Source organism: Hyla sarda (genome assembly GCF_029499605.1).
Source record: "Hyla sarda isolate aHylSar1 chromosome 1 unlocalized genomic scaffold, aHylSar1.hap1 SUPER_1_unloc_11, whole genome shotgun sequence".
Lineage (NCBI taxonomy): Eukaryota > Metazoa > Chordata > Amphibia > Anura > Hylidae > Hyla > Hyla sarda.
The window spans coordinates 451,549-465,035 of NW_026607572.1; the positions used below are offsets into that span (position 1 = coordinate 451,549).

The following is a 13,487-nucleotide window of genomic DNA, read 5'->3' on the forward strand; positions in this document are numbered from 1 at the left end:
TTTTTTATTTTTCTCCCTGCGCCCTTTTACTTAGCTCAGTTTTTCCCAACCAGGGTGCCTCCATTTGTTGTGAAATGACAACTACCAGCATGCCCAGACAGTCTTTGCCGGTCCGGGCATGCTGAGAGTTGTAGTTTTGCAACAACTGGAGGCACCCTGGTTGGGAAACACTGACTTTCAGTATTTAAATTTGTTTTTACCTGCTCTGGCCACCCCCAACCTGCAGCAGCACACAGGAGCCGGCCCGAGCAGATAACCGCAAGTTTTCCTGTAGGGCCGTATCGCTATATCGTAAAAAGCGCGACTCAATTGCGTTTCCAATATATATCGTGCAGCCCTATTTCATAGTATCACTGCTCTCCTCCCCCGGGACTATATAGATGGCTGCTTACTGTCTGGCCCCTAAGGATAGAATTGGCAGTGCTGTGCGCCACTTAACCCTAGCTAGACTGGTTGCTCTTATCCCAGCGACTAGAAGGGACAATAAGCAGCTATCTGTATAGTGTGTGGCCCCAAAAAAGGTAAGTGGCAATGCATCACCACCATTTAACTCCTTCATGGCTGACTGGGCAGAAGGTATATAATGTATAGCCATGGGCCCAGCTCCGGAGCAGGAGACACATCAAATCTGGCATATCTTCTGCTCTTGTGCAGGAAACCCATTTCAGTGCAGGGACTCCTGTCATTAAAGTGATAAGATTTGGAGGGGAGGGAGGCCGCTGCCAATAGCCCCTAGGTCCTACCTGCTATCAGCATCTGGGACTCATTGCTAATGCCGGACATCACCAATGCCAAAAATCTATTTCCGGTAGCCCAGTGTAGCTGATAAGGACACCCACAGTGAAATAGCGGGGTCCCGGTCAGCTGAGAGAACGTGTGGAGGTCCCTAACCTTGCTCCACGCTGTCTGAACGACGCTCCAATCCTGCAGGCAGCCTCAGCATCACAGCATTGATCAGTGTATGTAATCTATAGATTCCATGTAATAGTCTACTACAGGGACTAAAAAACTGGGAATAAGGTAAAAAGAACATTAACTTAATGTGAATAAGCCCCTCCCCTAATAAACGATTGAATCTTCCCCATTTACCAATTATTTTTAAATAAAAAAATCTAAACAAAAATAAATCTAAACATATGTGTAACCGCACGGTCAATGGCGTAAACGTAAAAAAATACAACTTCATGGTCCAAAAGAAATGTCTTAAAAAGTGATCAAAAAGTCTCATCAAAACTAAAGTGGTTCCGATAAAAATGACCGCTGATCACAGCGCAAAAAATTACTTTCATACATCCCGTATACGGAATAATAAGAGAGTTATAGGGGACAAGGTAGGACGATCTGATACAGACTCATTTTTGTTGAATTTTTTTATATTTTAAAAGTGTTAAAATAAAACCTATATAAATCATTTATCATTGTAATCGTTTGGACCTACAGAATAAAGAGAATTATTACCGTAATGTGCACTGCGTCCAAACAGAAGACACCAGATTTAAAAAATTGCTTCTATTTTTTTCACCCCACAAATAATTTTTTTTTTTGGCCCTTGTTGTAGATTTTGAGGTAAAATTACAAAGTAAAAATCTGTGGTGCAAAAACAACAACAACAAGACTCATATGGGTTTGTTAAGACGAAATTGCAATCATTATGGCTATAAGAAGGCAAACATTAAAAAGAGAAATAGCTGTGTCCCTTAAGGGTTAAAACTCAAAACTGTTGGCTCCTGAAGGGGTTAATAGTACAAAAACCATCTGACAGCCTCCACATGTGACCACACACATACCTCCACATGCAGAGCTGTACAGGAGCCGTGTGCTTACAGGACCTGCGATGATGTCACCGTCATGTGATTAGTCACATGGAGGAGGAGGAGTCACATGATCAGGGGCTGCTGCTCTAGGCTCATCTGCTCAGTGTATGCAGGACTCTGCTGTCACATGACCATTATCACAGGTCCTTCATTCACAATCTCTTCTATCCTGCACTATTGATTTCCGCCCACTCCTGTCACATGATCCTCCCCACAGGTCCTTTACCCGCAGTGACATCTATACTGAGAAACTTTGCCCCCCCCCCCCAAATGTACTGGTCACATGATTGTGACATCATCACAGGTCCTACACCTCCAGCATGTAGCAGATACAGAGCAGGTCCTGGTGGGGCAGTCACTGCTGTTGTGTTGTGTGTGGAGATCTCTCAGAGCAGCAGCCCCTGATCATGTGACTCCTCCTCCTTCATGTGACTGATCACATGACGGTGACATCATCGCAGGTCCAGTAAGCACACGGCTCCTCTACAGATACAGGTATGTGTGTGCGGTCACTAGAGATGAGCGAACTTACAGTAAATTCGATTCATCACGAACTTCTCGGCTCGGCAGTTGATGACTTTTCCTGCATAAATTAGTTCAGCTTTCCGGTGCTCCCGTGGACTGTAAAAGGTGGATACAGTCCTAGGAGACTCTTTCCTAGGACTGTATCCACCTTTTCCAGCCCCCAGAGCACCTGAAGGCTGAACTAATTTATGCAGGAAAAGTCATCAACTGCCGAGCCGAGAAGTTCGTGATGAATCAAATTTACTGTAAGTTCGCTCATATCTAGCAGTCACCATCAGATCTGGATTATTGGGGATGTTTATTATTAACCCTTAAGGAGACGATGTATATTTACATTCTGTGCCCCATATGGGACTTTGAGGTGAGCTCAGGAGCTATAAGCAGCCAGGACTCACCACTAATGACGCTCATCACCATTAACCCTTTAGATTCCATGATCAAAGTCGATTGCAGGATCTAATATTAGTAAAATGCAGTTGTTGGGGGGCGGAGTCTAGATCAGCTGAGATGACGGCCGGAGGGCCCCTTACCGTGCTCTGTGCTCAGATCGGGGCTCTAAGTATACAGACCCCTCCACAGCCTGTATAAGCCGAGCACCGATAACACTGATCACTATGGCAGAGCGTTATTCAGGGTTTGTAATAGAAGCCCCTCCCCTAATAAGTTTATATCCCATTTCTGTAATAAAATAATGTAGGTGGGCGTGGCTTAGACATGGCGCTGTGCGGTTGTTTTTCTAGGGAGCGCCGTGCCGACCAGCGGTTGTTTCCTGATTTCCTGCCTATACTGCCCCCCAGGGGATGTCTGCAGGTAATAGCAGGTTCTTCCGGGGGGACATATCACAATTCACATAAAATCCTGATGTAATTGTGATGTATATTGTGCCCCCTAGTGGACACATTTCAGTATTCTTCATTGGACAATGTCATATTGAATCCCTCTATTCTTCTCCCTGCTCTGATGAAGACGTTCTGAATACACCGCAGCCTCAGAGATTAGGAGAAATGGATTCACAACGTCTTCAGCAGAGCAGGGAGAGCGACCTCAGAAGACCTGGAGGACCAGAGCGCCACCACTGGACGGGAGAGGGGAGTGCGCTCTAGTCTCTTATTTTACAGCCCTCGGACAATGGATTTTGTTTTATAGAGAAATCTGAAAACTCCTATAATGTCTCCTCAGATGTTTCCCCAGATTATCTCCAGGAAATGGATTTTATTTCTCCATAGAATCTGGTGCGGTTTATCATCGTCTCCTCTTCTTCCCTTCAGGTTTCTCCAATCCAGGATCCTCTGCTGATATCTTCTATATAAGAGAATTCTCCTGGATGGCCCATCAACCATGGAGAGAGACAGGAACAAGATGGCCGACAGGATCATAAACCTCACCCTACAGATACTCTTCCTGCTTACTGGAGAGGTGAGGGATGCTGGGAGTGATGTCACATGACCTTATTCTTATCTATGTAATAACAGATGGATATGACTGGAGAGGTGAGGGATTCTGGGAGTGATGTCACATGACCTCATTCTTATCAATGTAATAACAGATGATATGACTGGAGAGGTGAGAGGATTCTGGGAGTGATGTCACATGACCTCATTCTTATCTATGGAATAACAGATGGATATGACTGGAGAGGTGAGGGATTCTGGGAGTGATGTCACATGACCTCATTCTTATCTATGTAATAACAGATGGATATGACTGGAGAGGTGAGGGATTCTGGGAGTGATGTCACATGACCTCATTCTTATCTATGTAATAACAGATGGATATGACTGGAGAGGTGAGGGATTCTGGGAGTGATGTCACATGACCTCATTCTTATCTATGTAATAACAGATGGATATGACTGAAAGGTGAGGGATTCTGGGAGTGATGTCACATGACCTCATTCTTATCTATGTAATAACAGATGGATATGACTGGAGAGGAGAGGGATTCTGGGAATGTATGTAGTGATATTAATGTGTCTCTCCATACACAGGATTACACAGTAGTGAAGAAGTCCTCTAGTGGGCGCTGTCGGGCCCCTGTGTGTGAAGGATGGGGAAGAACCCTGAGCCCAATCCGGGGCCCCCACCTCACTCCCTGATACATGAGGAAATGGATGAACAGAAGATCCTAGAACTCATCAACAAGATGATGGAGCTGCTGACTGGAGAGGTGACCCTGCTGGGACATTATACAGTAATGGAGGGGTCTGGTGATGACTGGAGAGGTGACACTGCTGGGACATTATACAGTAATGGAGGGGTCTGGGGATGACTGGAGAGGTGACACTGCTGGGACATTATACAGTAATGGAGGGGTCTGGTGATGACTAGAGAGGTGACACTGCTGGGACATTATACAGTAATGGAGGGGTCTGGTGATGACTGGAGAGGTGACACTGCTGGGACATTATACAGTAATGGAGGGGTCTGGTGATGACTGGAGAGGTGACACTGCTGGGACATTATACAGTAATGGAGGGGTCTGGTGATGACTGGAGAGGTGACACTGCTGGGAATGCTGGGACATTATACAGTAATGGAAGGGTCTGGTGATGACTGGAGAGGTGACACTGCTGGGACATTATACAGTAATGGAGGGGTCTGGTGATGACTAGAGAGGTGACACTGCTGGGACATTATGCAGTAATGGAGGGGTCTGGTGATGACTGGAGAGGTGACACTGCTGGGACATTATACAGTAATGGAGGGGTCTGGTGATGACTGGAGAGGTGACACTGCTAGGACATTATACAGTAATGGAGGGGTCTGGTGATGACTGGAGAGGTGACCCTGCTGGGACATTATACAGTAATGGAGGGGTCTGGTGATGACTGGAGAGGTGACACTGCTGGGACATTATATAGTAATGGAGGGGTCTGGTGATGACTGGAGAGGTGACACTGCTGGGACATTATACAGTAATGGAGGGGTCTGGTGATGACTGGAGAGGTGACACTGCTGGGACATTATACAGTAATGGAGGGGTCTGGTGATGACTGGAGAGGTGACACTGCTGGGACATTATACAGTAATGGAGGGGTCTGGTGATGACTGGAGAGGTGACACTGCTGGGAATGCTGGGACATTATACAGTAATGGAGGGGTCTGATGATGACTGGAGAGGTGACACTGCTGGGACATTATACAGTAATGGAGGGGTCTGGTGATGACTGGAGAGGTGACACTGCTGGGACATTATACAGTAATGGAGGGGTCTGGTCATGACTGGAGAGGTGACACTGCTGGGACATTATACAGTAATGGAGGGGTCTGGTCATGACTGGAGAGGTGACACTGATGGGACATTATACAGTAATGGAGGGGTCTGGTGATGTCTGGAGAGGTGACACTGCTGGGACATTATACAGTAATGGTGGGGTCTGGTGATGACTGGAGAGGTGACACTGCTGGGACATTATACAGTAATGGAGGGGTCTGATGATGACTGGAGAGGTGACACTGCTGGGACATTATACAGTAATGAAGGGGTCTGGTGATGACTGGAGAGGTGACACTGCTGGGACATTATACAGTAATGGAGGGGTCTGGTGATGACTGGAGAGGTGACACTGCTGGGAATGCTGGGACATTATACAGTAATGGAGGGGTCTGGTGATGACTGGAGAGGTGACACTGCTGGGACATTATACAGTAATGGAGGGGTCTGGTGATGACTGGAGAGGTGACACTGCTGGGAATGCTGGGACATTATACAGTAACACCACTGGAGGGGTCGGGGTGATGACTGTATCATTATGTGTCAGGTTCCTATAAGGTGTCAGGACGTGGCGGTCTATTTCTCCATGGAGGAGTGGGAGTATGTAGAAGGACACAAGGATCAGTACAAGGATCAGGTCATGATGGAGGATCAGCAGCCCCTCACATCACCAGGTAATAGACATGACTATATACACACGTCCTCTCATTATTTGTATGTAAAGAAAGAATTCAGTCTCTGTATGTGTTCCCTACAGTCAGATCCAGTAAGAGAACAGCATCAGAGAGGTGTCCCCGTCCTCTTGATGAGCAGAATATGGAGGATATTACTACAGGGAAAAATCTGATTTATATTAATGCTACAGACATAAAGGAAGAAGAGACTGATGTGAGCGGTGATGAGCAGTATAAGGAGGACAAGGACATTCCTTCAGGGAAAGATCTGACCTATATAAATGCTACAGACATAAAAGAAGAAGAAGAGACAGATGTGAGCGGTGATGAGCAGTATAAGGAGGACATTCCTGCAGGGAAAGATCTGATCTATATTAATGCTCCAGACATAATCGTAAAAGTAGACGAAGAGACAGATTTGAGCAGTGATGAGCAGTATAAGGAGGACATTTCTACAGGTTACCGCCCAGGTGAGTAGTAACCACTAAATACAGAGAAGAGTCACAGATTCTATTCAGTCACCGGCTGCAATAATATTTTCGGGAAGTATTGGTGTAACTAGAATCTTTGGGACTTCAGGGTAAATACTATCCCCCTCCCCTCTATATTGCCTCTATAGCAGTCGACTTGATACCATCACCACTACATAGTGACTGAATAATACCGCCATACTGTTTATGAATCAAACACATTATATACAGACTAATATTACTCCATATAGCAGTAGATACCAGCTCTCTGTCGCTCTGTCTATGTGGAGTCGCTATCTTTCCTTTTTCATCCTGAGGATAGGGGATAAGTGTCTGATCGTGGGGGTCCGACCCCCCCCCCCCCCCCCCGTGATCTCCTGCCCAGCACCCCAGATCTCTCCAGGCACAGGTGACCTCCGCTCCGTGCAGGGATTACTGTCGACCACCGCACCAAGAGGTGCCTGACATGTCTCTCCATGAATCTCTATGGGAGAGCCGGAGATACACAAATGGGATGCCAGGCAGGAGATCGCGGGGGTCTCAGTGGTCGGCCCCCCCCCCCCCCCAGTGATCAGACATTTATCCCCTATACACAGTAGGGGATAAGGACTCATGTACTAGAATTTTCCGTTAATCCCTTAACGACGCAGGATGTAAATGTACGTCCTGGTGAGCTGGTACTTAACGAACCAGGATGTACATTTACGTCCTATACATAACCGTGGTCATCGTAGCGATGCCCGGAACATGCGCGGCAGGTCCCGGCTGCTGATCGCAGCCAGGAACCCGCCGGTAGTGGTGGACATCCGCAATCGCTAGGATGTTTGTCATTAACCCCTCAGTTGCCGTGATCAATACAGATCATGGCATCTGCAGCATTGCGGACACTAAAATGGATGATCAGATCGACCGCAGCGCTGCCGCGGTGATCCGATCATCCAGAACGGCGCACGGAGGTCCCTTTACCTGCCTCCGCTGCCTTCCACGGGTCTTCTGCTCTGGTCTGCAATCGAGCAGACCAGAGCAGAAGATGACCGATAACACTGATCAGTGCTATGTCCTATACATAGCACTGAACAGTATTAGCAATAAAATGAGTGCTATAAATAGTCTGCTCTGGGTACTATTAAAGTGTAAAAATAAAAGTAAAAAAAGTATTTAAAAAAAGTGAAAAACCCCCTCCCACAATAAAAACGTAAATTGTCCCATTTTCCCATTTCACCCCCAAAAAGTGTAAAAAACTAAATATATATATATATATATATATATATATATATATATATATATACATTTTATATACATATTTGGTATCGCCGCGTGCGTAAATATCTGAACTATTCAAATAAAATGTTAATGATACTGTACGGTGAACAGCGTGAACGTAAAAAAAAAAGTCCAAAATAGCTGCTTTGTATTAAAAGTTTTATATAAGCAAATATGGTATCAATAAAAAGTACAAATCACGGCGCAAAAAATGAGCCCTCATACCGCCGCTTATACGGAAAAATGAAAAAGTTATAGGTCTTCAAAATAGGGGGATTTTAAACGCACTAATTCAGTTAAAAAGTTTGCTTTTTTTTTTTTTCAAGCGCAACCGTAATAGAAAAGTATGTTATTATGGGTATCATTTTAATCGTGTTGACCCAAAGAATGAAGAACACATCATTTTTACCGTAAATTGTACGGCGTGAAAACGAAACCTTCCAAAATTAGCAAAATTGTGGTTTTCTTTTTAATTTCTAATTTCCCCACACAAATAGTATTTTTTTGGTTGCGCCATACATTTTATGGTAAAGTGAGTGATGTCATTACAACGGACAACTGGTCGCGTAAAAAACAAGTCCTCATACTAGTCTGTGGATGAAAATATAAGAGTTATGATTTTTTGAAGGTGAGGAGGAAAAAATGAAAACCTAAAATTCAGCACAAGAAGACATACAGGGGAGCACTCAGAGAGTCCACTCACGGTTACGGTGCCAGGATCATCTTTATTCAGGTGCAGTTAAAACATCAGCTGGACGCCAGGTTCCCATAGCAGGGTAAGCAGCTTTCACGCCCGCACAAAGGGCGCTTCTTCAGACCACACCCCCTGCCGTCACCTGCTCCAGGTAAATACACCTGCCTTAGTCACGTGACGGCAGGGGGGCATGTTTACAAACAACTTTATTAAAAACACACACACACGGGATGCGGACATAAAACCAATATATCAACTTACAAAATTGCAGAGTAAAAAGTTATAAAAATACTACTATGCAATCATAAATACACGCTCATATCAAGTCTGTCATTAAGACCAAGGCCCCCCTGGGCGTTCGTCCTAACGATCCAACGTCCTTCTTTCTGCAGTAGCGTCTTTCTGGTATCCAATCCCACTTTAGGGTGAACACGCTCTATAACAAAAAACCGTAAGGTGTGACTATCACTATTGTGCACTTCGCGTACATGTTCGATCAGGCAGGGAGAACCTTTCCCCGTCCTGATCGAGTTTACGTGTTCCCGAAACCGTACATTGACTGCCCTTATGGTACAGCCGATGTAAAAGCGGTTGCAGCGGCACTGGATGGCATAGACAGCATTTTTTGTTCTGCAACAGAAAAAATCCTTACACGTCACTTCTATACCTCCTATATTGATGTACTTGTCTGTACAGTAAAAGCTACACCAATTACACCCTCCACATTTGAAATTGCCCTTAGTCAGCCAGTTAGTACTGGGGTTAGGATTTTTTTGGGAGCTACTTACTAAAACATTACTTAGGTTCTTATATTTTTTGAAAGTAATGAGAGGAGGTTTTTTTTGTAAAATTCTGGAGGTCCGGGTCATTCTGCAAACAATTCCAATTATTTTGGATGGCTTTTTTTGATTTTTTTCTGCTAGAGGGCTACATGTAAAGCCGAATGAAAATCGATCCCGATTATCTTTGCCATTACCATCTTTATGTTCATTCTTATTTTTTCTCAACAGTGTATCCCTGTTTTTACTCCTAGCTTTGTTCAAGGCCATATCCAGAATATTTTTAGGATATCCGCGTAGTAAGAGTCTGGCATGTAATTCTCCCGCCTGCACCTCGAAACCCCTTTTCTTCGGAATTTATCCTTCTGAGTCTTAGTAACTGCCCATACGGGACAGCCCTCTTAACGTGTTCAGGATGGTAACTGTCGAAGTGCAGGAGGGAGTTACATACCGTAGGTTTACGGTAACCCTTGGAGACTACCTTGGCATCTGCAACACTGACTTCCACGTCCAGGAATTCTAAAGTTGGCGTCCCAACTTTCCATGTGAACTTCAGGTTCATATCGTTTTCATCGTTTAGAGCGGAGACGAAGTCCACAAAACTCCGTCCCCGCCCACATGATGAAAACGTCATTGACAAATCTGTGGTACTGCACGATATGACTGATAAACCTGTTCCTACTTGAGAACACAAATTTCTGTTCGAATCCTGCCACATATAAGTTGGCTAGAGTACATGGCGACCCCGCTGGTCTGCGTGAACCAGTCATCGTTAAACTTGAAGGAATTACTAGACAAAATAAAATTAAGGGAATCACAAATAAAATGAATGTACCCAATGCTTCGTACCCAGTGCTAGCCATGAAGGGAGTGCCGATCGCTGTATCTGCTGCTGCTACTTGCTGTAAAAATAAAATTGTCTGAGTCCTTAACGCCCAAATGTCTGAGTCCTTAAGGAGTTAAAGGGGTGCTCCAGCTTTCGGAACGCTTAAAGCCAGAGGCAGTGATTGTGAAGTAGTGGCCACGCCCCCTCGTGCTGTCACGCCACGTGCATGAATGGAGGGGGTGCAACATCATGAGGGGGCGTGGCCGTGACATCACAACCACTGGAATCTGGCTTTTGTTTAGAACGGGGGGTGCTGCAGAAGATCCTCGGGGGCTCCAGCAGCCGGACCCCTGTGGTCAGACATCTTATCCCCCATCCTTTGGATAAGGGATAAGATGTCTAGCAGTGGAGTATCCCTTTAAATCCCTTTTATTCTTTCCCTCTGATACGGAAATGTTCCCAGTTCAGGTCACCTGTGTGGGTGCAAATGGAGGTATAGGTGCGGCTGGCGAGCCGTGAGCGAAAATCATTAAAAGTAAAGGTTCCACTTTTAACTTGGTTCCAGGAAAATTTCACTAACTTTATTAGGACATAAGTCTTTCTATACACATTAATAGACAAAAGACAAAAATGTGATACTCTCTGCCTAGACAGGATAGGGGATAGGTTATAGATTGCGGGGGGGGGGGGGGGGTGTCTGACCCTTGGGACTCCCCGTGATCTCCTGAACGGGGCCCCGGCAGTCTGCTGGAAGCGTCCGTTCCAATCCCCACAGGATGCCGCGGCCGACACTCCATGCAGGGTTGGTCCACCCCCTTCAAGCAGACTGCCAGGGCCCTGTTCAGGAGATCGCTGGGAGTCCCAAGCATCGGACCCCCGTGATCTATAATGTATCCCCTATCCTTTGCCTGAATTCTCTGGCTGGCATGAGGATTATAAAGGGGCGGTTTGGATGACTGCTCCATTATAACCTGCGGGGTCAAGTGGATTGGGGGGCACGGTCATCTGGTCCCTGACCGGGCCCTATAGCAGTGATTTTCCCTGAGGCTGTGTCCACATGATTGTCAAAGACTGGTGTCCCTGCTCCTTGTAAGGCAGTGATTTCAAACTGTGGCCCTCCAGATGTTGCAAAACATCAACTCACGGGTGTGCTGGGAGTTGAAGTTTTGCAACATCTGGAGGGCCACAGTTTGACACCACTGTTGTATGGCTGCTCCGCTATCATAGTAACTATCTTTCTTCAGTTTTGCAGTAAATCTTATTTAAAAATGAAGGGTGGATTTACAAAGTACTATTGCTTAGAAATACAAAAATGTCCTGGGTTGTTAAAGGGTTAATACTGATAATAAAATCTGTGTTATTCTCTGCAGATTCTTGTACCAGGAGATCAGAGGAGAATCTTATATCTTCAGATTATAAAGCAGATGATGATATCACACAAGATACATATGAAGAACATTCCATTATCCCAGATACACCCTCAGCCCTTCACAGCCAAGATCTGTCATCTCATCCTTATATACAGGTCCTGTCTTCTCAGTCATCACAGGATGTTCAGCAAAATAAAGGTCACAGAAGGGGTGTTGGACACCAACGAGCTCATACAGAAAAGAAACCATATTCATGCTCAGAATGTGGGAAATGTTTTACTTCTAAATCAAGTCTTGTTAAACATCAGAGAACACACACAGGGGAGAAGCCATTTGCATGTTCACAGTGTGGAAAATGTTTCACGCAGAAATCATATCTTGTTGAACATCAAAGAACTCACACAGGGGAGAAGCCATTTTCATGTTCAGAATGTGGGAAATGTTTTCCTTTTAAATCAGGTCTTGTTGTACATGAAAGAACTCACACAGGAGAGAAGCCATTTTCATGTCCAGAATGTGGGAAATGTTTTACTAATCAATCAAGTCTTATTCAACATCAAAGAACTCACACTGGAGAGAAGCCATTTTCATGTGCAGAATGTGGGAAATGTTTTATTGATCAATCAAGTCTTATTCAACATCAAAGAACTCACACTGGAGAGAAGCCATTTTCATGTGCAGAATGTGGGAAATGTTTTGCTCAGAAATCAAGTCTTATTCAACATCAAAGAACTCACACAGGGGAGAAGCCATTTTCATGTGCAGAATGTGGGAAATGTTATACTGGGAAATCAAAGCTTGTTAAACATCAAAGAACTCACACAGGGGAGAAGCCATTTTCATGTGCATAATGTGGAAAATGTTTTACTGATAAATCAAGTCTTATTCAACATCAAAGAACTCACACAGGGGAGAAGCCATTTTCTGTTTCAATAGTTTTTATTGAATATTTTTTGACAATCTAAAAGAACAATGCAAGTCCCTTGCAGGGGACTAAGTAGAAGTCAAGCAAGTATATAAACAGGTAAACATACAAGTAAAAAAAATCAAAAGAACCTAAGAACAAAGGTGGAATAAGTTGACTTGTACAATTGCAAGAATATATGGCAATGTGTCTTTGAACTCTAATGGGTTAGTCATATAGTAATAGCGAGCGTTGACCCACTACAGGGTTTGAGTGTCAAGAGTTTAGTTACTCTGCGTGGCATGTAAACAGTCTACATCCTGATATCTATCTCAGTAGGAAATTATGGGAGCGGTAATGGAGGGTAAAGGAACAGGTAGGGGTAGGAGGGTGTAGGGGTAAGAGGTGTAAGGAGTCAGGAGAAGGTGTTGAAAGGATAGGCAGGGAGGAGAAGGGGGGAGGGGTGGAGGATCGTAGAAAAGGGACCGCAAAGGGAATGTAAGTGATCTCAGCAGGTTATATAGTACCAGTAGCCTGTGTTGTGGAAGACCACCTATTCCATCGCTTGTGAAATATGAGCCGTTACCATAGGCGATGATGCGTTCATATGTGTAGGTGGTATTTACTTTACTAATGACCATGTCTATAGATGGGGTGTTGGGTGATTTCCACATGCTGGTAAATGAAACTTTCATCACAATTAGGATAATACATATTAAAGGGGTATTCCTGGCAAAACCTTTTTTTTTATACATATCAACTGGCTCTGGAAAGTTAAACAGATTTGTAAATTACTTCTATTAAAAAATCGTAATCCTTCCAATAGTTATTAGCTTCTGAAGTTTTCTGTCTAACTGCTCAATGATGATGTCACGTCCCGGGAGCTGTGCATGATGGGAAAATATCCCCATAGGAACTGCACAGCTCCCTGGACGTGAGTCATCAGAGAGCAGTT

General features: G+C 44.7%; 2 protein-coding genes across 4 annotated transcripts in view; one reads left to right on the forward strand and one right to left on the reverse strand.

Annotated features, from left to right (window-relative positions):
• Positions 1-13,487, forward strand: part of LOC130297943 (oocyte zinc finger protein XlCOF22-like) — a 204,187-nt gene that overhangs the window by 145,145 nt on the left and 45,555 nt on the right. The gene's annotated exons all lie outside the window — the stretch shown is intronic.
• Positions 1-13,487, reverse strand: part of LOC130297942 (zinc finger protein 892-like) — a 90,898-nt gene that overhangs the window by 6,165 nt on the left and 71,246 nt on the right. The window contains exon 1 of one of the 3 annotated variants that reach the window (XM_056550797.1): positions 1,788-1,834. The exons of the other annotated variants lie outside the window; for them this stretch is intronic. The gene's annotated coding sequence lies outside the window, so the exon portion shown is untranslated. Of the gene's footprint in view, positions 1-1,787; positions 1,835-13,487 lie in introns of those variants that run through there. 3 annotated transcript variants of the gene reach the window in all.